The sequence below is a fragment of the Trichechus manatus genome, unplaced genomic scaffold (assembly GCF_000243295.1).
Source record: "Trichechus manatus latirostris isolate Lorelei unplaced genomic scaffold, TriManLat1.0 scaffold00086, whole genome shotgun sequence".
Lineage (NCBI taxonomy): Eukaryota > Metazoa > Chordata > Mammalia > Sirenia > Trichechidae > Trichechus > Trichechus manatus.
Genome location: NW_004444022.1, coordinates 5,417,787 through 5,443,651, shown reverse-complemented (window position 1 = coordinate 5,443,651; position 25,865 = coordinate 5,417,787). Strand labels below are relative to the sequence as shown.

The 25,865-nt window shown below is 35.5% G+C and overlaps 1 pseudogene; it reads left to right on the top strand.

Moving 5' to 3' along the window:
• The window catches only part of LOC101350988 (pyruvate dehydrogenase (acetyl-transferring) kinase isozyme 1, mitochondrial pseudogene), a 91,883-nt pseudogene that overhangs the window by 17,222 nt on the left and 48,796 nt on the right, over nucleotides 1–25,865 (top strand).

Here is a 25,865-nt window from a genome sequence, read left to right as displayed (position 1 = left end):
TGGTATCGCCTTGCCTTGCGCTCCATTACCTATGTGGTTTATTTCCTCTCTTATTGTTTTGATGTTGTTGTCATTTATTGATTAACTGCTCTGATTCCCTGTTGTATTTCTTTTGGTTTGGGATAGTCCTTGAAACTTCATTTCCTAGATTTGTATCTGGCTTGTATGATCCTGTGTCCTAGATTCTGCCTGTGAGCTGGAGTTGTTTTTTCTGAGATTGAAGAACTCCCTTTAATAATTCTTGTAAGTTTGTTTTGGCTTTTACATATTCCCTTAATTTCTGTTTATCTGGAAATGACCTTATTTCACCATCATATTTGAACGAGAGTTTTGCAGGATATATTATTCTTGGCTGGCAATTTTTTTCTTTCAAGATTTTATATATGTCATCCTATTGCCTTCTTGCCAGCATGGTTTCTGCCGAATAATCTGAGCTAGGTCTTATTGTTTCTCCTCTGTTTGTGACTTCTTGTTTTTCACAAGCTGCTCTCAGGATTCTTTGTTTGTCTTTGGTTTTGGTGAGTGTGATTATCATATGCGTTGGTGTTTTTCTTTTGGGGTCTATCCTATATGGGGTTCATTGAGCTTCTTGGATGCCCAGCTTTTCATTTTTCATGTTATTGGGGAAGTTTTTTGTCAGCAGTTCTTCAATGATCCTTCTGTATTTTCTGTTGTCTCCCCCTGTTCTGGAGCTCCAATCACTTAAAAACTTTTGCTTTTGATTGTATCCCACATAACTCTCAAGGTCTCTTCATTTTTCCTTGTTCTTTTTTCTGAGTTTTCCTCAAACAGAGTTGTATCCAAGTGTTTGCCTTCAGTTCAACTGATCCTGTGTTCCACCATTTCAAATCTGCTTCTCAGCCCTTCTATGACACCATCCATTTCTGAAATCTTGTTGCTTATTTTTTGGATTTCTAATTGTTGTTTTGTATAATTTCTAGTTGTGAATTTATTTTGGCATTTTCTTCCTGCAATATTTTCCTGAATTCCTCCAATTTTTTGTCTGCATTTCCCATTAATTTCTCTATTTTTTCCTCATTTTTGTTCTGCTTGCTGCTTCAGCTCTTAGAGTAGAATTCTGAGTATTAGAGATTTGAATTCTCTATCAGGTAGTTCTAGTGCCTTTTCTTCCACTGGACAGTCATCAGATGTTTTATTTTGGACACCTACTGGATCCATCCTGTCCTGTTTTTGTAAATGTTTTGATATTCCCTGCTGTATTCGGGGAATTCAGTAGTTATTCTTCTCATTTATTGATTGTAGGTTTGATTGTTTCGTCCCTTTTTTTAAATTTGACTATGTCTGAGCAGGCGGGCTGTGTGTTCTTTTTTCTTTGCTCCTCTGTGGGCACAATGCTTTTCACCTCCTTCTCCAATTAGCAGGGTCAGTCCCTCAGATATGGTACAGCAGGGCAGGTGTAGCTGAAGAGGAGTTACTGGGACGGGTTGTTTGTGGCACTTACTACAACCACCAGGGCGGGTTGGTAATCAGTGCAGGGCAGGTTCCAGTAGGCCGTGCCTGTGCTGCTTGGTGGTGTGATGTTAAGCACACGGTGCAGGTAGGCAGGATGTAGTGGGGAGATTGTTATGTGTGGAGCTAAGATGGATATGGGAGAGAGGATAGAGGAACAAGAGCCAAAAACATAGAAACAAAAAAGAATGCTATGAGAGCTTGCTGTTGGAGTTGAGAGAAGAGAGACTTTGAAATGGAGAGAAACAGAAAGGGGAAGAGGGGAAAAAAACAAAAGAAAATAAAAGAATGAATAAATTAAAATCGGGAAGGGAAAAGAACAGTAAAGTTCCCAGTGAGCCCACTGGTGCGGCTATGAGACCTGGGGAAATTGTTCTCAGGTGTTGCTGTACAGCCTGGCTAGAAGGTGTAGAGGTATACAACGCCAGGTATTCAGGGAACAGAAAGAGAAGGAAGATATAGAAAGATGAGAAACATAGTAATGAATAAAGACAAAAAGGGAAAAAGAGGGAAAAGAAAACAAAACAAATTTAAGAAAAAAAAGAACAAGAAAATCCCCCAAAAAACAGAAAAAAAAACAACAAAAAAAACAAATGCCCTCAGGGATCCCTCTGCACGTCTGTGCAAGCCGAGGGGGTAAGCTCTAAGCCACGCAGCACCGCCTGGCCAGAACAGGTTCCCAACTCAAGAAAAGGAAAAGAAACAAACAATTTGAAAACAAACAAATGAACAAAAGCCCCGGGATCCCACCAGCATGGCAGCCCAGACCGGGAAGCAGCTCCACACTCGAACGGAGCTCCACAGCCCCTCAGGAAGAAGCAAAGATGGTGCATGGAGCCAGGTATTTGAGTGATAGGAGGGGGAGGTGGTGAGAGGTAAGGAAGAAATCAAAAGAAGCAGAAAATAGCAACGCCAGCAGCCAGCAAATGGCCCTCAGAGAGCCAGCTAGTGTGGGCTGGTGGAATCCAAGCAGCCTGTGCTTCCCAGACAAGACACTGTGTCTGAGGGAAGCAGAGGAGGCCGACTGTGGGTGAAGAAGGGTAGGGGGTGGGAAAGTGTATATCACAAATTACCAGAGTTCTGCAACCCCTCAGGAAGAAGCAAAGATGGTACATGGAGCCAGGTATTTGAGCGAAAGGAGGGGGAGGTGGTGAGAGGTAAGGAAGAAATCAAAATAAGCAGAAAAAAGCAACACCAGCAGCCAACAAATGGCAACTAGAGAGCTGGCCCGTTCAGGTTGGTGGAATCCAAGCAGACGGTGCTTCCCTGACAAGTGCTTGTGGCTGTGGGAAGCAGAGGAGGGCGAGTGGGGGTGAGGAAGGGTGAGGGGTTGGAATGCATATATCGCAAATTACTGGTTGTTTTGTCTCCCACTGGAAGCTCTGTTAAGCTGCTTTCTCGTACCCCTTGTTTGTTGGACTCCGATAGTAGTCCAAGATGGTGGATCCGTGCTGTGTTAGGTGATAGGGGACCTCTGCATGAATCTCTCCTCGCTCTCCATTCTCTGTCGGTTTTCTCACTCCATTTGGTGCGTGGCTGAGTTCTTTATCTCTTCATTTGATGTTTTAGGGTTTCAGGATTGTTGTTTTCTCTGTCCGGCTTAGTTTTTCGGATCTTTGCTGTGGAGGGACAGCGTGGTGCTTCTGCCTAGAGTGCCATTTTGCCAGAAGTCTGACAATAAGGTTTTAAAAGTAAAATTCTTAGCTTTTCAAAAAGCCATGAAGCTTCGTTTTATTAGTCATGAACATAAAAGTTAACGTAAACTCAGCTTATTTTAATGAGACACAGAACCTTTTGCCTCCTAGGCTGATTACACAGAAGAATAAATTTTCATATTATAGGTGAAGACAATAAACAGCAAACCAAGGAAACAAAACCATCAAAATTGAGCAAATTTGCTAAGACTTTAACACATTTCATAGCTTTCTAGATTCAGATATTATAAGCCAAGGCCAATAAAATTTATTTCCAAGTTTTGTTCTTTTGTTTGCTCTTTTATATTCTGGAACAAACTGATACTTTATTTTATATCTGATTTCAGAAGGTCTTTGAGGTAAATACTAATTTCACAATATTATTAAGATGTTACTAACATACAGTACATTCATTGTTACTATCTCCAAATGATTTAATAAATGAGAATTTTAATTAAATATTTCTCAATTTTAGTTTCTGATATGGTTAATGTCAATAGTTACCTCTCCTGTCCCAGCATACACACAAACTCTTTAAGGTCTCCAATAAGTTTGAAGAGTGTAAAAGCATTTGGAGAAAAAATAAAACAAACAAAAAAAACTAATCCTATTCTTTGAAAAACAGAAGCATGGAAACAGTTGTTTTCCTCTGAAACTATTTCTCCTCAGTATACTCTGAACTGCTGACAAATATTATAACTTTTAAGAAAAGTAATTTAATTGTACAGAGTAAACTGAGGTAGATAATTATGAACGATATGTCCCACACTAGCCTATTTTGCAGATTGGTATGCTCATAAATACACACAACACACCTTTCCCTAGTCAAATATGGAAGCCTGGTGGTGCAGTGGTTAAGAGCTCGGCTGGTAATCCAAAGGTCGGCAGTAGAGATCCACCAGCCGCCAGTTGGAAACCCTATGGTGCAGCTATACTCTGTCCTATAGGGTCACTGTGAGTTGGAATCAACTCGATGGCAATGCGTTTGTTCATTTGTTTTTGGTTATATATATACACACACACCTACGCACTTGTTGACTGTCTCATTTTCCAATATTTTGCATTTATGACAATAGTAAAAAATCTACTATCCCACTATTTTACGTATTAATGACATACATCTGGCAGTAACAAATGTCAAGGTGCAAGGTGAGAGTAACGCTGGCTGTGATGGTTAAAGTTATGTATCAACTTGGCTGGGCTATGATTCTCAGTGGTTTGGCAGTTATGTAAATATATAATTTTGCATTTATATAATGGCATAATTTGGCAGTTGTGTAATGATGTATTCATCTTCCATTTTGTGATCTGATTTGATCATCCTCCATTTTTGCATAATGTCAATTTTTGCATAATGTCCTATCTTTGGAAACTAACCATGTCAATAAGTGAAGAGTGGGTGTATATATATCTATAGATATATGTCTTTTCTCTGGCATAAAAAGCAAAAAGTATATAAGCTTAAATTATAATGAATATCCATTAACTTAATTTAATATTAGTGAATTACCTAAAGATCTTGCAATTATTTTAAGCCTCTAAACCTCATAATTACTGTTGAAATAAAGTTTGTTTCCATATTTTAAATTTTTACTGCAGCTTTTACTGTGTCCTATTTTTTTTCCAATCTAACCTTACCCCTTTTAAGATTTTATCAACAGAACTTTTGGAAATCACAAAGTCTCCCCTTGATCCAATCAATTCGTTGCTATGGATATGAACTTAGACGCTGATTAAGGGTGAAAACATTTACCCAGGTAATTTCAGGTGTGTCTCATTATGATTTTTATCTTGGCTTTTTAAAATTTCTCTACAGTAGAGAATTGTTTACTGTTCTTTTATGTTGAGGATCAACTCAATTTCTGATAACTGTATTAAGATAGCATTTTTCCTGCTTTAACCTCAATGTCTACCTTATTTATACTATTTTTAAAAATTTCTTTAAAAGATCTCCACTCCATTTGGAGAAGCCCTTTAACTCTTTCTTTACTATTCTCTTGGTAAACAAACTAGCCTTCTCATCTTTAACATAACTTTTCTTTACAGATAAATCCATCAAATCTTAGCTTTTAAACTTTTTTCCAGCTATGTTCTATGCTTTCTTTTTTCTCATTCTAAAACTACCAGTTTTTTTTTTTTTTTTTTTTTTTTTACTTTACAACAAAATTAAACTGCTTTTAAGTCGACATAAAAGCCTTTGTCAGAAAGAATTCACTTTCATTAATTCCTAGGAATATTAAAATTGCTAAATTTATATAAGCACTTATTCATCATTAAACCAATCAAAACAAAGCTCTTTGAAAGAACATTATAATCTAATTTAATAATACCATCTGGAAGTAGGAAAATATTTCGTTTTCATAACCCTATCTTCTGAGTGCTTTAAAGAATCTTTTAGAAAAGCAATTTAGAATTTTTTTGTATTTTTGAGGCCTTGTTATACTAATCAAAATAAACAATCTATACTTTTCACAGTGCACTTTCCAAATGAACCAAATGATATAAAAAATTTTCTCAAAGTAGCCACTGAATGTCCAAATCATAAGACAGGCGCAAGAAGATTTCCCAACAAGCCCTCTTGGAAGAAAAGAGGGCTGAGACTTAAAGTGACCTCATGAAGAGCTCGCAAATCATCCTCAGCCATCCTGGCTGCACTCTGAAAGAAAAAAAAAAAAAAAAAACACCAGACAGAACACTCTCCTAGATCAAAGCCGAAGCTCTCGAGACAGATCTCCTCCAGTTTTATAGTTGACTCACCACCAAATACGCCCATGTGGACGCTATTTTTAAAAGATCCACAAAATCACTGATTTGTTGAGCCAGCTCCAACAATTGGCTTATAGGGCCTACACCTGTTCTCTACCTTATGATTTTGCTTTTTATGACAATCAAGAATAGCATAACACTCTTATAACAGCACAACATAAAACAAGGTCATATATGCACACACAAAAGTAGCTACTGCAATTCTGAGCTGTTTTCAGTAAGGTCGACTTATTTTAAAAACTCCCTGAGACCTCTGTCAAATCCAGTCTAACTTCCTTTGTCCTTAAAAAGCCAGTCTGATATCCCTTGACCCAGTCCAAGGAGAAAGAATATTCAAATAACGCAACTGGGAACTCACTTTGCAACCCAAGCACCTAACAGAAATTCCTCAAATTGGAAAGAAAAAGATAAAGCAGATTAAAAAAAAAAAAAAAACCCAGTTCCCCAAAGAGACAAAGCAGAAGGGTAACTTACCAAGGAAAGGACGTCCATAACTGCTCAGATATATGCCCAGATCAGCAAAAAAGTGGTGAAACTCAAACCTGAGAGAGATTTATCAAGTTCCTCATCTGTGGTAAGGGAACATTTGGGCACAGAGGCCCCTTATGGCTACCACACTTGAGACGTTTCACCAAAAATGGGGAGCTCTGTGATCTTCTTTCTGAGTCCTGCTTCTAACACCAAAAATTATTAAAAATAATCAAAATTCCCCAAAGGTTACAAGTGACACGAACAGATGTATGCACACCTATGGTCATGGTAGCACTGTTCACAATAGCAAAAAAGATGGAAACAACCAAAGTATCCATCAACAAATGAATGGATAAGGAAAATGTGCATACATACAATGGAATACTACTCAGCAATAAAGAAAAACAAGTTCCCAAAACATCTTGGAACATGGATAAAGCTGGAGGATGTTATATTGAGCGAAATAAGTCAATCACTATATATAATATATATATATATATATATATATATAGTGCACACTCACCTTTATGAAGTGACATAAAATGAACAGATAAACCTACAGAAACTGATGTTCATTAGTGGTTACCAGAGATGGGGGCAGAGAGAAGAGATTTACTTTCCAGATAGTAGACACTTGTTATTTTTGGTGATGGGAAAGGTAACACTGAATGAAGGTGAAAAGTACATAGCTTGACGAAGGTAAATGATGTCACTAAAATGTACACAAGTAAAAAGGACCTCTTGATAATTGCTATGGCATATATAATTTGAAACAACAGTGAAAACAACCAAAAAAATATATATGCCGGTATATATGTATGTATGTAGACGTATATGTGTAAAAACAAACCAAACTCATTGCCATAGAGTCGAATTTCAACTAATAGCAACCCTATAGGACAGAGTAATAAGTATGTACATATGTATGTATATATAAAACCAAACCCACTGCAGTCAAGTTGGTTCCAACTTATAGCGACCCTATAAGGTTTCTGAGGCTGTAATCTTTACAAAAGCAGACTGTCACATCTTTCTCCTGATGAGTGGCTGGTGGGTTCAAACCCTCTACCTTTTGGATAGCAGCCGACTGCTATTTAGATCTTCTATACCCATCTTGTTGAATGCTTTCATAATGAAAGTGTTTTGAATTTTTTCAAGTGATGTTTCTACATCCCAAACCCCAAAATCTTTATGACGGCCACACAGGACACCTCTTTCGTATGTAGCTAAATTAGCACTACGAGTTTTCTTGGAGGTCTAGGACTCTTGGTTGAGGTACTCCTTCATTGTGATGCCCATTCCAGGAATCTGGTTAAATTTCACTTCCAGACAATTAAATTAAGTGAGAAATTCATGCTTTTAAATGATTCTGGATGATTTCCAGTTTTCTTTTTATTCTTTTTTATGTTATTTAAAATTTTTACAGTGGGTAGTATTACTCTTAAAATCAGAAATATTTAATGTTCTTTATTTAAAGGGGAAAGGTAAAAATTAAGTGTTTGTTCTTTAGACTTCACCAAAATATATTTTTTCCAAAACTGTCACATCAAAGTGGCCACTTCAAAATATCTTTTACATCTAAACAGCCACGTTAAAGACCCCACATCACAATGTCATTTATTCCAACATTTGAATTGGGCTAGAAGGCTGAATATAGTTCACATGACATGGATTCCTTCATTTTTTCTATTATTCAACAAATATTTACTGGACAACTACTATGTGGCAGTTGTTGAAATACATCAGTAAATAATATAGTCAAGATTCTTATTTTTGTAGAGCTTGTATTCTAGTGGCAGGCATAAGACCACAAAGAAATACATGAGCAAGAGCATTGCAGTAAGGAGCACATATTATAAAGAAAATAGAACAGGGTGATGAAGGAATATGATATTGACTGCGGTGATTTGTGTAAAAGAGAAAAATTAATAACAGACATCTTACTTTGATATTAAGTTTTCTCCTTTCCAACAAAACCAAATATCACGAGAAAAAAATTAAAATTAAAAAAAAAGCCTGACCCAAATTTTAAAACATACTATAAAATCAAAGTAATTAAGACCAACTGGTACTGGTATAATAATTGACATAAAGACCAAGCCAAACAACCAAACCCATTGCTGTTGAGTCAATTTCGACGCATAGTGACCCAATGGAATAAAATTTAGAGTTTAGAAATAAGTCCATATATCTACGATCAACTGAATTTTGACAAGGGTGCTAAATTTATCCAATGGGGGAAGGAAGAGCCTCTTCAATAGTGCTGAGAACACTGGATTTTCAGATGCTGAAGAATGAATCATGATCCAACCCTCATACCATACACAAAAACCAATTCACAATGGATCAAGGACCTAAATGTGAAAACTAAAATAATAACATTCTTAAAGAAAATGTAGCGCCAAAGTTGTGGGACCTAGGTTTTTGCAATGGGCTATCAGATATTACAACAAAAGCATGAGCAGAAAAAGATAAAATAGAAAAACAGGACCTTATAAAAATCAAATACTTCTGTACATTAAAGAACTTTATCCAAAAATGAAAAGAATATTCTCTCATCAGGAGGTACAGTCTAGAAAGAGAGATCAAGATGACGGAATAGTCAGATGCTTCCTGTAGTCCCTCTTACAACAAAGACCCGAATAAACAAGTGAATTGATTATATATGACAATCTAGGAGCCCTGAATATCAGGGACAAAGTTCAGGAGTCGGACTGAGCAGCAGGGAGAGGGAGAGACAGTTAAGAAGCAGCAAAATAGTGCCAGACTTGAACTGGTGGGCACCCTGCAGGCTGTATCAACTGGTGCACAGGGGCTGAGGCAAGTAGTAGCACATAGGACGAGTTTTGCCACGTCAGGAGATACCAGGCAGCGGAGAGTCTGCTCAGGCGTCCGGAGCCACAAGGAAGAGGCACTGGACCTTTGAAAGTTAAGTGAAAGCATCTAACTTACCACATGGGATCAAAATAACACCTCCCCCCTCTGATACTTTCCTAGCAGAGAAGTAACTCTTTTCCCCTCATCCTTCCCCCTTCCTGCTCTTCTCCTATACCACTTCAACAATTGCCACGTCCCATAGGCCAGAGATAGGAACTATCACACCCAAACCACTCTCTTGGTTTTAAGGAAAAAATAAATAAAAAAGAGAAATTTTCCACTCCTCTAAGCCCAGTGCTTGGGACTAACTGAGCTCCAAACCAATCTTACAGCTTTAAAGATTGCCATGCCCCCTAAGCCAGGAACTCAGAGCAGGCACTACCCCTTTGCCTAGACATAGGCATAAGGTGCCCGCAGACTTCAAAAGCCTTTCACCCTTGCGTAGATCTGTGTGGGCTGATTCAACATTGTAGGCTCTTATTAGCATAAAACAATAGGGTATATACCTAAAGTCTATTTTCCACTGCAACAGCCAAGGGGGAGTGGCTAATTTGTGACATTTGACATCACCATGTCCATTAAGCAGGGTCCTCACTCACCCACATCAGGGGTCTGAGGACTGGTGGATTCACCCATTCCACATAGTCACCCACAACAGGGGTCTGAGAATAAGTGGTGCCTCCCAGTCTTTACAGCCAAGAGCATTGGGTTCCCAAAGTCTGGCTGCAAAACCCACCCACCTACACACTCTAGGGGACAGGGACATGCCTTCTACCCAGGCACTCAGGGGCAGCGATCAGCCCCCTACCATGCTCAGCACATAGATGCATACTGCAGCCAGATACCTATGCCTACTCCAGTCACTCCTACAAAGCTCTGCCTGTCTAGGTCTATAGGTGAGAGCCTGCACCACACACTCAGTGACTGAAGACCTGGACACCTGAGCTGAATCCACAAAAGAAAAGTAAATGGACACTTGGGCTCACACACCTAGTAGCCCTCTAGTCACCTGGTGACAGGACATAAGAGCTTCAAAGATACAAATAACCAAAGTAGCTCACACACCCAGCCTATTTGGGCATATCAAAACAAAAGAAAAACTAGGACACAGTAAGTAAACACAAAATAAATAAATATAATAACATTGATGGCTCACAGACAACGATCAATATCAAATCACATCAAGAGGCAGATCAAGATGGCTCAAGCAAGCAAGCAAAACAAAGAACCAGGAAACCTTCCAGAGGAAGAGAAGGTCTCAGAATTACTGGAGACAGAATTTAAAAGATTAATATACAAAGCTCTTCAAGAGATCAGGAAGGAAACTATGCAACACTCAGACCAAGCCAAGGAACACACAGACAATGCAATAAGAGAATTTGGGAAAGCTATACAAGACCAGAACAACAAATTTAACAGGCTGTTAGAATCCGTAGGGAGACAGCAAATAGAAATCCAAAAGATTAACAATAAAATTTCAGAATCAGACAACTCAATAGAAATTTACAGGAGAAGAATTGAGGCAATGGAAGTCAGAATTAGTGAGACTGAAGATAAAGCACTCGACATCAATTTTCTTGAGGAAAAATCAGATGAAATAATTCTAAAAAAATGACAAAACCCTAACAATTTTGTGGGACACTATCAAGAGGAATAAGCTACAAGTTATTGGAGTACAGGAACAGGGGTACATAACAGAAATTACAGAGAGAATTTTTGAAGACTTGCTGGCAGAAAACTTCTCTGATATCATGAAAGATGAGAAGACATCTATCCAAGAAGTTCACTGAACTCCACACAGGGTAGATCTCAAAACAAAGTCACCGAGACATATTGTAATCAAACTTGCCAAAACCAAAGAGAGAATTTTAAGAGAGGTTAGTGATAAACAAAAAGTCAGCTACAAAGGAGAGTCAATAAAACTAAGCTCTGGTTACTCAGCAGAAACCATGCAGGCAAGAAGACACTGGGATTACATATATAAAGCCTTGAAGGAAATAAAAATGCCAGCCAAAAATTATATATCCAGCAAATCTGTCTCTCATATATGAAGACGAAATAAGGGCATTTCCAGAAAAACAGAAGTTAAGGGAATTTGTCAAAACCAAACCAAAATTACAAGAAACACTAAAGGGAGTCCTCCAGCTAGAGAATCAACAATATCAGGTAACAAGCCAAGACTAGAACACAGGACAGAACAACAAGATATCAACCCAGATAGGAAAGTCAGAAAAATAAGTCAAAGCTAAAACACTGAAAATAGGGAAACACAGACATCAGTATTTAAAAGATGACAACAGTAAAACAGAGAAGAGGGACTAAGTAGTGTAGTCATAGAACTTTCACATGGAGAGTAAGTTAAGGTGATATCAAGAAATAAAAGATTGGTTTAAACTTAGAAAAATAGAGGTAAATTTTAAGGTAACCACAAAGGAAACTAACAAATCTACCCATCAGAATAAAATGGAAGAAAAATATAAAGACTGAGCAAATAAAAAATCAACAACAATGAGAAAGATGAAAAGAAAATACATAAAGAAAAACAACTCAGCATAGATAATTAAGGGGACCAAAGAATCTGACATCACCACACACACAAAAAAAATCAAAATGACAGCACTAAACTCATACCTATCAATAATTACACTGAATGTAAATGAACTAAATGCACAATAAAGAGACAGAGAGTAGCAGAATGAATAAAACAGCACAATCCATTTCTATGCTGCCTACAAGAGACACACCTTAGACTCAAAGACACAAACAAACTAAAACTCAAAAGAAAGGAAAAAATATATCAAGCAAACAGCAATCAAAAAAGAAAAATAGTGGCAATATTAATCTCTGACAAAATAGACTTTAAAACAAAATACACAACAAAGGATAAGGAAGGACACTATATAATGATTAAAGGGTCAGTATTCAGGGGAACATAACCATAATAAATATATATACACCCAATGACAGAGCTCCACAATACATAGAACAAACTCTAACAGCATTGAAAAGAGAAACAGACAGCTCCACAATAATAGTAGGAGGCTTCAACCCATTCTTTTTGGTGAAGCACAGACATCTAGAAAGAAGCTCAATAAAGACATGGAAGATCTAAATGACACAATCAACCAACTTGATCTCATAGACATATACATAACACTCCACCCAACAGCAGCTAAGTATACTTTCTTTTTCAATGCACATGGAACATTCTCCAGAATAGATCACATATTAGGCTGCAAAGCAAGCTTTAACAGAATCCAAAACATTGAAATATTGCAAAATATCTTTTCTGACCATAAAGCCATAAAACTGGAAATCAATAACAGAAAAAGCAAGGAAAAAAATAAAATACATGAAAACTGAATAATACCTTGCTCAAAAACTACTGGATTATAGGAGAAATCGAGGATGAAGAAAATAAATTCATAGAATCAAATGAGAAAAAAACACTTCTTATCAGAACCTTTAGACACAGCAAAAGCAGTGCTCTGAGATCAATTTACAGCAATAAGTGCACACATCCAAAAAGAAGAAAGGGCCAAAATCAAAACACTAACCCTACAACTCGAACAAATAGAAAGCCCAGCAAAACAAGCCCTCAGGCAGGAGCAGACCGGAAATAATAAAGATTAGAGCAGAAATGAATGAAATAGAGAATAGAAAAAAATTGAAAGAGTCAAGAAGACAAAAAGCTGGTTCTTTGAAACGATCAAGAAAATAGATAAATCATTGACCAAACTGAAAAAGAAAAACAGAAGAGGAAGCAAATAACCCAAATAAGAAATGAGATGGGATATATCACAACAGACTCAACTGAAATTAAAAGGATCATAACAGAATACTATGAAAAATTGTACTCCAACAAATTTGAAAACTTAGAGGGAATGGTAAATTTCTAGACATACACTACCTACCTAAACAAACACAAACCAAGGTAGAAAAACTAAATAAACCTATAACAAAAGAAGAGTTTGAAGAGGTAATAAAAAAAGTTCCCAACAAAAAAAAAAAAACCCTGGCCCTGAAGGCTTCACTGGAGAATTCTACCAAAGTTTCAGAGAAGAGATAACACCAGTACTCCTAAAGTATTTTAGAGCATAGAAAAAGATGGAATACTCCTGAACTTATTCAATGAAGTCAGCATAACCCTAATACCAAAGCCAGGTAAAGACACCACAAACAAAACAAAATTACAGACTAATACCTCTCATGAACATAGATGCAAAAATCCTCAACCAAATCCTAGCCAATAGAATTCAACAACAAATCAAAAATAATAATTCATCATGACCAAGTGAGATTCATACCAGGTATGCAGGTTTGGTTTAACATTAGAAAAACAATGTAATCCATCACATAAATAAAACAAAAGATAAGAACCACATGATCTTATCAATCAATGCACAAAACGCATTTGACAAAGTCCAACACACATTCATGATAAAAAGTCTCAGCAAAATAGGAACAGAAGGGAAATTCCTCAACATAACAAAGGGCATTTATACAAAGCCAACAGCCAACATCATCCTTAACGGAGAGAGTCTGAAAGCATTCTCCTTGAGAACGGGAACCAGACAAGGATGCCCTTTAACATGACTCTTATTCAACACTGTGCTAGAGGTCCTAGCCAGAGTATTAATGCAAGAAAAAGAAATAAATTGCACCTAAATTAGTAAGGAAGAAGCAAAAGTATCCCTATTTGCTGATAATATTATACACAGAAAACCCCAAAGAATCTACAAGAAAACTACTGGAACTAATAGAAGATTTCAGCAAGGTATCATGATACAAGATAAACATACAAAAATCAGTTGGATTCCTCTATACCAACAAAGAGAACTTTGAAAAGGAAACCACCAAATTGATACCATTTACAATAGCTCCCAACAAGATAAAACAGTTAGAAATAAAACTAACCAGAGACATAAAAGACCTATATAATAAAACTACAAAAGACTACTACAAGAATTCAAAAGAGACCTACGTAAGTGGAAAAAATACCATAATCATGGACAGGAGGATTCAACATTGTGAAAATGTCAATTCTACCTAAAGTGATCTACAGATACAATGCAATCCTGATCCAAATTCCAATGACATTTTTGAACGAGATAGAGAAACAAATCGCCAACTTCATATGGAAAGGGAATAGGCCCCGGATAAGTAAAGCATTACCGAAGAAGAAGAACAAAGTGGGAGGTTTGACACTACCTGATTTGAGAACCTATTATACCACCACAGTAGTCAAAACAGCCTGGTACTGGTACAACAGACACATAGACCAATTGAAAGGAATTGAGAATCCAGACATAAATTTATCCATCTATGAGCAGCTGATATTTAACAAAGGCCCAAAGTCCATTAAATGGAGAAAAGACAGTCTTTTTAGCACATGATGCTGGCAAAACTGGATATCTATCTACAAAAAAAATGAAACAAGACTCATTCCTCATACCATGTACAAAAACTAACTCAAAATGGATCAAAGACCTAAATATAAAATCTAAAATGATAAAGATCATGGAAGAAAAAATAGGGACAACGCTAGGAGCCCTAATATATGGCATAAACAGAATACAAACTGTAAGTAACAATGCACAAACACCAGAAGAGAAACTAGAAAACTGGGAGCTCCTAAAAATCAAACACTTATGCTCATCAAGAGACTTTATTAAAAGAGTAAAAAGAGAACCTAAAGACCGGGAAAAAAATTTTGGCTACAACATATTCGATAAGGGTCTGATCTCTAAAATCTACAAGATACTGCAACACCTCCACAACACAAAGACAAATAACCCAATTAAAAAAAATAAGCAAACGGTATGGACAGACACTTCATCAAAGAAGACATTCAGGTGACTAACAGATACATGAGGAAATGCTCATGATCATTAGCCATTAGAGTAATGCAAATCAAAACTACAATGAGATACCATCTCACCCCAGCAAGGCTGGCATTAATCCAAAAAACACAGAATAATAAATGTTGGAGAGGTTGTGGAGAGACTAGAACACTTATACACTGTTGGTGGGAATGTAAAATGGTACAACCACTTTGGAAATTGATTTGGTGCTTCCTTAAAAAGCTAGAAATAGAAGTACCATATGATCCAGGTATCCCACTCCTTGGAATATATCCTAGAGAAGTAAGATCCGTCACACGAATAGATGTATGTACACCCATGTTCATTGCAGCACTGTTCACAATAGCAAAAAGATGGAAACAACCTGGGTGCCCATCAACAGACGAATGGATAAACAAATTATGGTACATACACACAATAGAATACTACGCAATGATAAAGAACAATGATGAATCCCTGAAGCATCTCACAACATATATGAATCTGGAGGGCATTATGGGGAGTGAAATTGGTCAGTTGCAAAAAGATAAGTATTGTATGAGACCACTATTATAAGAACTAAAGAAAAGATTTAAACACAGAAGAAAATATTCTTTCATCGTTACGAGGGGAGGGAGGGAGGGAGAGGGGAATTCACTAAATAGCGTACAAGAATCATCTTAGATGAAGGGAAGGAGAGCACACAAAACAGGGAAAGTTAGCACAACTGGTCTAAAAAGGAAAAATAGCCTACAAATTGGGAGAAAAATTTTGGTAACCATATATCCGATAAGGATCTAATACCTAAAAAATTTTAAATATTTCTATGACTTAACAACAAAAAGACAATCTAATAAAAATGGGCAAAGGAATTGAATAGACATTTCACAAAAGAGGATATTCAAGTGGCAAACAATTACATGAAAAGATGTTCAAAGTCATTAATCATTAGGGAAATGCAAATCAAAGCCACAATGAGACACCATCACCCCAGAGTGGCAATAATGTAAAAAAAGGAAAACATTAGGTGTTGGTGAGGATGTGTTGAAGTAGGAACTTTCATCCACTGCTAGAGGGAATGTAAATTGGTACAACAAATGTGGAAGACAGTTTGGTGGCTCTTCAAAAAGTTAAGCATAGAACTATATATAACCCAACAATACCACTCTAAGGTATATACCCAAAAGACCTGAAAGCTGTGACGCGAACAGATACACGTAAACCAGTATTTGCAGCCATTCACATTAGCCAAAAGGTGGAAACAATCAAAATGTCCAACAACTTATGGATGGATAAACAAAATGTGGTATAGACATACAACGAAATATTATTCAGCCAGAAAGAGGTATGAAGTCCTGATACATGCCACAACATGGATGAATCTAGATAACATTATGCTGAGCAAAATAAGTCAGTCACAAAATGACAAATGGTGTAAGATCTCACTTACATGACATAAGCAAGTACACAGAATTAAAAAACTATTAGTGGTTACCAGGGGTGAGAGGGAGGAGGAAAGAAGGAGTTTTTGCTTAAGGAGAATTGAATATATGTTCCTGGTGGCGGGATAATTTGTGAAAAAACATAGCAAGAATCGTTGCACAATTTGAAGAATGTAATCAATGTCATTGATTTGTACAGGTAGAAATTGTTGAACTCCTCTAGGTTTTGCTGTATATATTTTCACAATATATAAATGAATATATATATGTATATATATATATATATAAAAGCTGGGGGAGTCTTTGCTAGTAGAAATGTCATATAATAAATGTTAAAGGAAGTCATTCAGTTTGACATGAAAGTGCATAGTTATTCAAAGTCATGTTAAGAAATAAAATAAACCCAAAGCTACCAGAAGAAAGGGAATAATGAAAATTAGAGAGGATATAAATGAAATAGAAAATATAAAAATAATAGCAAGAGTCAACAAAATAAAAGCTGATTCTTTGAAAAGATCAACAAAATTGAAAATCCTTTAGCTAGACTGGCAAAGAAAAAAAAAAGTCAAGACACAAACATTTAAAATCAGGGGGCTTGAGGGCAGTGATGGGAACAGATATATGTACACCAATGTTCATTGCAACACTATTCATAATAGCCAAAAGGTGGAAACGACAGAAATGCCCATCAGTGGATGAATGGATAAACAAAATGTGGTATATACATGCAATGGAATGCTACCCAGTCAGAGAAATGAAGTCCTGATACATGCTACAACATGGATGAACTTTAAAGACATTATACTGAGTAAAATAAATCAATCACAAAATCTACTTCCATTTACTTAATCACTCTGTTCCTCAACCTTCTCATCTATGCTTTAAAATAGCTGTTGACTCTTTGGCCTTATATACAGGTACTCCCCATAGGAGAAAGATTTGGAAGTCTGCTTCTGTGAAGATTACAGCCTTGGAAAACTTGTGAGAGCAGTTCTACTCTGTCCTACAGAGTCGCTGTGAGTCAGAATCGACTCAACCGCAAAGGGTTTGGTTTTTGTTTTTTATACACATGGACCTCACTGGATGGATTACACGTGGATAAAATTGACTATATCTGTAGAAAGAGACGATTGAGAATGTCAATATCATCAGTCAAGACAAAGGCGGTGGCCGACCGTGGAACAGACCATCAATTGCCCATGTGTAAGTTTAATTTCGAGCTGAATAAAATCAAAGCAAGTCCATGAGAACCAAAGATTACCATGGATACATCTCAGCTAAATTTGGAGATCATCTCAAGAATAGATCTGATGCACTAAACAACACTTATGTCCAAAGACCAGAGGAGTTGTGGGAAGACATCAGGGGCATCATATATGAAGAGAGTAAAAGGTCATTAAAAACACAGGAAAGAAAGGAACGGATCAAAATAGATGTCAGAAGAGATTCTGAAAATTGCTTTTTTTTATGACTTTAAAAAATATATAAAACACAGCATTTGACAATTCAACATTTTTCATGTATATGATTTAGTGATATCAATTATATTAATCATTTCAGTGCACCCAGTGGAAATAATAACTGCCAAATTTTTCATCACATAAACAGAAACTCACTGCTTCCCAAACAATGATTCCCCTTCTCCCCCTCCCTCTCACCCCTGGTAACCATTAGTAAAACTTTGGTCTCTATACATTTGCTTATTCTATACATTTTATATAAGTGATAACAAAATATTTGTGCTTTTGTGATTAATGTTTTCAAGTTTCATTCATGTTGTAGCATGTATCATGACTTCATTTCTGCTTATGACTGAGTAATATTCCCTTGTATGTATCTACCACATTTTGTGTATCCATTCAACTGTAAGTGAACGTTTAGGTTTTGCTATCTTTTGGCTATTGTGGATAGTGCCGCAATGCACATTAGTGTACCTGTGTCTATTTATGTCACTGCTCTCAAGTCTCTTGGGCATATACCTAATTGCTGGATCACATGTTAGTTCTTTAACTTTTTGAGGAACTGCCAAACTGTTTTCCACAGCGTCTGTATCATTTTATGTTCCCCCAGGAATATATAAGGATTTCAATTTCTCCACACATGTCCTCGACAGCATTTGCTGTTTCATACTTTTTTAACTTAGCCATTCTAGTGGGAGTGAAGTGGTATCTCCTTGTGGTTTTGATTTACATCACCCTAATGACAAATGATGCTGAGAATCTTTTCATGTGCTTTTTTTGCCACTTGTATATCTTCTTTGGTAAAATATTCAAATCCTTTGCCCATTTTTTGATTGAGTTGTTTATCTTTTTCTTGCTACATTATGTGAGTTCTTTATATATTCTGTTTATTAAACCCTTATCCAATATATAGGTCTCAAAATTTTTTTCCCAGTCTGTAGATTTTCTCTTCACTTCGTAGTTAAATACCTTTGTTGAACATAATTTAATTTTGATAAAGTCCAATATATCCACTTTGTGGATTTTTTGTTGCTAGTGATTTTCTTGTTGACTGTAAGAATCAATTGTTAAAAATTAGACCTCAAATCCACACCCTATGTTTTATTCTAGAGTTTCTATGTTTTTGCTTCTTACATTTAGGTCGTAGGACCATTTTGAGTTACTTTTTGTATATGATGTGTTATATGGGTCCAGATTAATTCTTTTGCACGTGTATATTCAGTTGTCCCAGAACCATCTATTAAAGAGATTATTCTTTTCACATTGCATGGACTCAGCACCTTTGTCAAAAATAAATTGACTGTAGATTCATGGGTTTATTTATGGACTCCCAATCCTATTCCATTTGTCAATGTGTCTATAATTATACCAGCACCAGACTGATTGGATTACTGTAGCAGTATAGTATACTTGAAATAAAGAAGTGTGCGTCCTCCAACTTTGTTATTCTTCTTCAAAATTGCTTTGACTATTCAGGGACCCTTGCCATTCCATATCAATTTGAGGATATTAAGCAAGCTCATAGAACTAAAAGAAAACACAAAGAAATAAATTAAACTATGAAAACAATAAAAGAACAAAATGAGAATATAAACAAAGATATAGAAACCATAAAACAAAAAAAAAGTATAGAAATATTGGAACTGAAAGAGACAATAACTGAAATAAGAATCTAAATTGCAGGTTTGAATAATATAGTTGAAGAGGAAGAAGAAAATATCAGTGAAATCTAACAAAAAGTAATCAAAATATTAGCGGTTGAAGAAAAACAAGGAATAAGATCAACAACATTGAACACAGTTTAATGGAACTATGGGACATCATCAAGTGAACCAACATATGCATCATAGAAATTCCATAAAAAAATGACAAAGAGAGATGCACAGAAAATATTCCCAAAGAAATAATGGTAGAAAAAATTATAAGTATAATAAAGGACATAAAACTAGATATACAAGAAGCTCTACAAACTTCATGTAGGATAAATCCAAAGAAACACTCATCAACACACATCATAATCAGGTTCTCAAAAATTAAAGACAAGAAAAAAAATCTGAAAGCAGTGAGAGAGAAGCAAAAGATGACATACAAAGGAGCCACAATAAGATTAGGTGGTGATTTCTCCTCAGAAACCTTGAAGGCCAGAAGACAATCAAATGATAGTTTTAAAGTGCTAAGAGTGAGCTGTCAAGCAAGAATGTCAAACACAGCAAAGTGGTCCTTCAAGAATGATGGTGAAATTATGATGAACACAGACAAACCAAAACTGCAGAAATTCATTTTCACAAAACCACTCCTAAAAGAAATACTAAAAGGAGTCCTTCAGATGGGAAATAAATGACATTAAAAAGAAGCTTGAAGTCATGTATAGAAAGATCACCAGTAAGGGAAATTGAATGGGCAAAATAAGGACAAATTTTAAGATAGTCTTACTTGATTACTGTCTTAGTCATCCAGCGTTGCTATAACAGAAATACCACAAGTGGATGGCTTTAACAAAGACAAATTTATTCTCTCACAGTCCAGTAGGCTACAGGTACAAATTCAGGGTGTCAGCTCCAGCAGAAGTCTTTCTTTTCTCTGTTGGCTATGGAGGAAGGTTCTTGTCATCAGTCTTCCCTTGGTCTGGGAGCTTCTCTGCACAGGAACCTCAGGTCCAAAGGATGCACTCTGCTCCCTGCACCTCTTTCTTGGTGGTATGAGGTTCCCATGTCTCTTTGCTTGCTTCTCTCTTTTATATCTCAAAAGAGATTGGCTTAAGACACTAGCTAATCTTGTAGACCTCATCAATATAACTGCCATTAATCCATTTATTATATCATAGTGACAGCATTTACAACATGTAAGGAAATCACATCAGATTACAAAACGGTACACAATCATACAGTACTGGGAATCATGGCCCAACCAAATTGATACACATATATTTGGGGAGACATAATTCAATCCATGACAATTACTGTAAGTGCTTTGTCCTTCCTGTTTTACAAATATATAAAAAATAAGTATAAATTTATGTTATAGGGTACAAGATGTAATTGAAATATCAACAACATAATGGAGGGAAGGATCTGTATGGGTATACAGTTTTGTATCTTATTGAAGTTGAGTTGGTATCAATTTAACCCAGGTTGTTATAAAAGCAAGATGTTAAATGTAATATTCATGGTAACCACAAAAAAAGTATCTTAAAAAAACACACCAAAAATGAAGAAGCAAATCAAATTTGCTCGCTATAAAAAAGCAACAAAATACAAAACTTGGCAACATTACAGGTAATAAAGGACAAATAAGAAATGTCACACATACAAAAATAATGAGATGGCATAAGTAAGTTCTTTCTTACAAATAATTATAATGAACATAAATAGACTAAAGGCTCCAATCAAAAGCCACAGAGTGGCAGATGGATATAGAAATACAACCCATATATAATATAACCCATCTATATGCTGCCTATAAGAGACTAATCTTAGGCTCAAAAACATAAATAGATTGAAAGTGAAAGGATCGAATAAAATATTCCATGCAAGTAGTAATCAAAAGAGAGTGAGGGTGGTGTCCTTAATATCAGACAGCATAGACTTGAAGTCAAAATTTGTTATAAAAGACAAACAAGGGCATTATATAATGATAAAAGGATCAATTCATGAAGAAGAGATAACAATTATAAATATATATGCACCTAATAGAAGAGCACCCAAATATATAAAGCAAACACTGAAAAAATGATAGGAGAAATAGAAAACTGTACAGTAATAATGAGAGATTTCCATACAACACTCTCAATAATGGACAGAATGTCTAGAAAAAAATGCACTAAGGAAACAGAAAACCTGAATGGCATGATAAACCAACTAGTCCTAACAGACACATAAGAAGATTCCACCCAATGACAGCATAATACTCACTCTTCTCCAGTGCACATGGATCATTCTCCAGTATAGAACACGTTAGGTTATAAAACAAGTCTCAAATTTTGAAGAAAACTGAAATCATACAAAGTATTTTTTCTGACCACAATGGTATGAAACTAGAAATTAATAACAGGAAGAAAACTGGAAAAGCATAAACATATGGAAATTAAACAACACATTATTAACAACCAATGGGTCAAAGAAGAAACAAAAAGGGAAACCATAAAATATTTAAAGACAAATAAAAATGGAAGAACAACATATCAAAATCAATTAGACACAGCAAAAGCAATACTCAGAGGGAAATTCATAGCTGTAAATGCCTATATTAAAAATGAAGAAATATCACTAATCAAAAACCAACCAAAAAATGTGAGGAATGATAAAAAGAACAAACCAAACTAAACCCTACCAGAAGGAAGGAGATAACAAAGGTCAGAGCAGAGATAATAGAAAAGCAATAGGAAAGTCAATGAAAGCAGAAGTTGGTTTCTCGAAAGGATCAATAAAATCAAGAAGCCTTTAGCTAGATGACAAAGAAAAAGAGAAGACACAGATATCTAAAATCATATACAAAATGGGGAAATTACAATAGACTCTAATGAAATAAAACAATCATTAAGGAGTACTGTGAACAATTGTTTGCCAATAAATTTGATAACTTAGATGAAATGGATAAATTCCTAAAAATACACAAACTTCTACACCTACTCAAAAGAAATAGAAGATCTGAACAGATCCATAACGATGATTAAATAATTAATTTTAAGAAACTATCAACGAAGAAAAATTTAGGACCAGATGGCTTCACCAGGGAATTCTAACAAACATTTACAGAAGAAGTGACATCAATAGTTATTAAACTTTTCAAACGAATAAGAAAGGAAGGAATTCTCCCTAACTCATTCTATCAGGCTAGCATTATCCTGATACCAAAATCAGACAAAGACCACAAAAAATAAAACTACAGGCCAATATCCCTGATGAATCTCCGTTGAAACCAGACCTGTTGCTGTCGAGTCGATTCTGACCCATTAGGTCCCTGATGAATACTGATGCAAAAATCCTTAACAAAATATTAGCAAATTAAATACAGAAGCATATTTAAAAGATTATCCATCATGATCAAGTGAGATTTATCCCAGAATTGCAAGGGTAGTTCAACACATTAACAGAACAAACGAAAAGAACCACATGATCATTTCAACCAATAAAGAAAAGACATTTGACAAAATCCAATGCCCTTTCATGATAAAAACACTCAGCAAGATAGGAATAGAAGGGAAATTCCTCAATTTGATAAAGGGCTACAGCTAACATTATTCTCAATGGAGAAAGACTGAGAGCTTTCCCCTTAAAATCAGGAATAATACAAGGGTGCCTTCTCTCATTGCTGCTACTCAAGACTGTAATGGAAGTTCTAGCCATAGCAATTAGAGAATAAAAAGAAATAAAAAGACTTTAAAATTGGGAGGGAAGAATTAAAACTATCCTTATCCTTCTTTGCAGATTACATGATCCTATATTTTGAAGCCCTAAAAGAATTCACAAGAAAGCTATTAGAGCTTCTAAATGAATTCAGCAAAGTGGCATGATACAAGATCAACACACAAAAATCACTACGATCTTTATACATAAGCAAAGAGCAATCTGAAAAAGAAATTAAGGAAACAATCCCATTTGCAATAACATCTAAAAGAGAATAAAATACCTTGGAATTACCTTAACCAGAGAGGTGAAAAACCCGTACTATGAAAACTATAAAATACTACTAAAAGAGGATATACAAATGGCCAACAAACACATGAAAAGAGGCTGAACGTCATTAACCATTAAAGACATATGAAACAAAACCACAATGAGATACCACTTTACATCCACTAGGATGGTTAATTTTTTTAAAAATTGGAAAATAACAAATGGTAAGGATTTGGAGACATCAAAACCCTCATCCATTGTTGGTGGAATGCAAAATCGTACAACCACTCTGGAAAACCGTATTGAGAGTCTTCAAAAGGTTATTATAACGGTATCATATGACCCAGCAATTCCACTGTTAGGTATATTCCCAAGAGACCTGAAAGCAGTGACAAACAGACACATGTATGCCAGTGTTCATTGCAGCACCATTCACAATAGTCAAAATGTGGAAACAAACCGAATGATTATCAACAGACGAATGGATAAACTGTGGTATATACATGTAATTGATTATTACTCTACCATAAAGAGAAATGAAGTACTGATACATGCCACAACATGGATGAACCTTGAAAACATTATGCTGAATGAAATTAGTCAATGACAAAAGGACAAGTATTGTATGATATTGCTAATATGATATACATAGAATAGTCACAGGTATAGAGATTTTAGAGTTTAATAGTGGTTACTATGGGCAGGAGGGATAGGAAAAGGGAGAAATCATTATTTAGGTAGCACTGAGTTTTTGTTTATGGGGATGGAAAATTTGGCAGTGGATATTGGTGATGGTTGCACAACATGATTGATATAAATGGTTTTATTGAATCGTACCTCTGAAAAATGTTGAATTGGCAAATGTTCTTTTCTTTATATTTTTACAATACAATTTAAGAAAACAGAGTGCTGGATTTTATCAAATGCCTTATCTGTGTCAATTGAGATGATCATGTGGTTCTTTTCCTTTGTTCTATTAATGTTGATTTGTTTTCTAATGTTGAACCAATCTTGCATTCCTGAAATAAATTCAACTTCATCATGGGGCATTATTCTTTTAATATTCTGTTGGATTTGATTTGCTAGTATTTTGCTGAGAATTTTTGCATCTGTATTCATAAGGAATATTGGTCTGTAAGCTTCTTTTCTTGTGGTGTCTTTGGCTTTGGAATCAGGGTAATTTTGGCTTCATAGTATGAGTTAAGGAGTATTCGTTTCTCTTCTATTTTTTGGAAGAGTTTAAGCAAGATTGGTGTCAATTCTTTTTAAATGTTTGGTAGAATTTTCCAGTAAATCCGTCTGGTCCAGGACTTTTTTTGATTGTTGTTGAGAGGTTTTTGATTACTGATTCCATCTCTTCACTTTATGGGTCTGTTGAGAATATTTATTTCTTCTTGAGTCAGTTTAGGCAGATTAGATTAGGTATGTGTTTCTAGGAATTTGTCCATTTCATCTAAGTTATCAAGTTTGTTGACAAGCAATTGTTCATAATATTGTTAGTATTCCTTTTATTTCTATCCAGTTAGTTGTAATATCACCACTTTCACTTCTTATTTTGGTCATTTGCATCGTTTATCTTTTTTTGTCAGTCTAGCTAAAGGTGTGTAGATTTTACTGATCTTTTCAAAGAACCAATTTCTGTTTTTTTTATTATTATTATTCTCTTTTTTTCCTGTTTTTTTTTTTTTTTTTTTTGGCTCTGATCTTTGTTACTTCCTTTCTTCTGATAGCTTTAGGCTTAGTTTGCTCTTCTTTTGGTTGTTTCTCAGTTTGTAGAGTTAGGCTATTGATTTGAGATCTTTCTTCTTTCTTAATGTAGGCAATTATTACTATAAATTTCCATCTGAGCACTGCCTTCACTGTATCCCGCATGTTTTGGTATATTAAGTTTTCCTTTTCATTCAACTCTAAGTATTTTTTAAATTTCTCTATTGATTTCTTCCTTGACACATTGTTTATTTAATAGTGTGTAAATTTCCACATATTTATTTTCTAGTTTTCCTTTTGCTATTAATTTCTTGTATCATTCCCTTGTGGTAAGAGAAGGTACTAGCATAATTTCAATTTAAAAAAAAAAAAATTATTTACACTTGTTTTATGACCTATCATATGGTCTATCCTGGAGAATGAACCATATGCACTGGAGAAGAATGTATATTGTTATGTCGTTGGGTGGAGTGTTCTATATAAGTTTGTTAGTTCTATTAGACATATAGTGTTGTTCAAG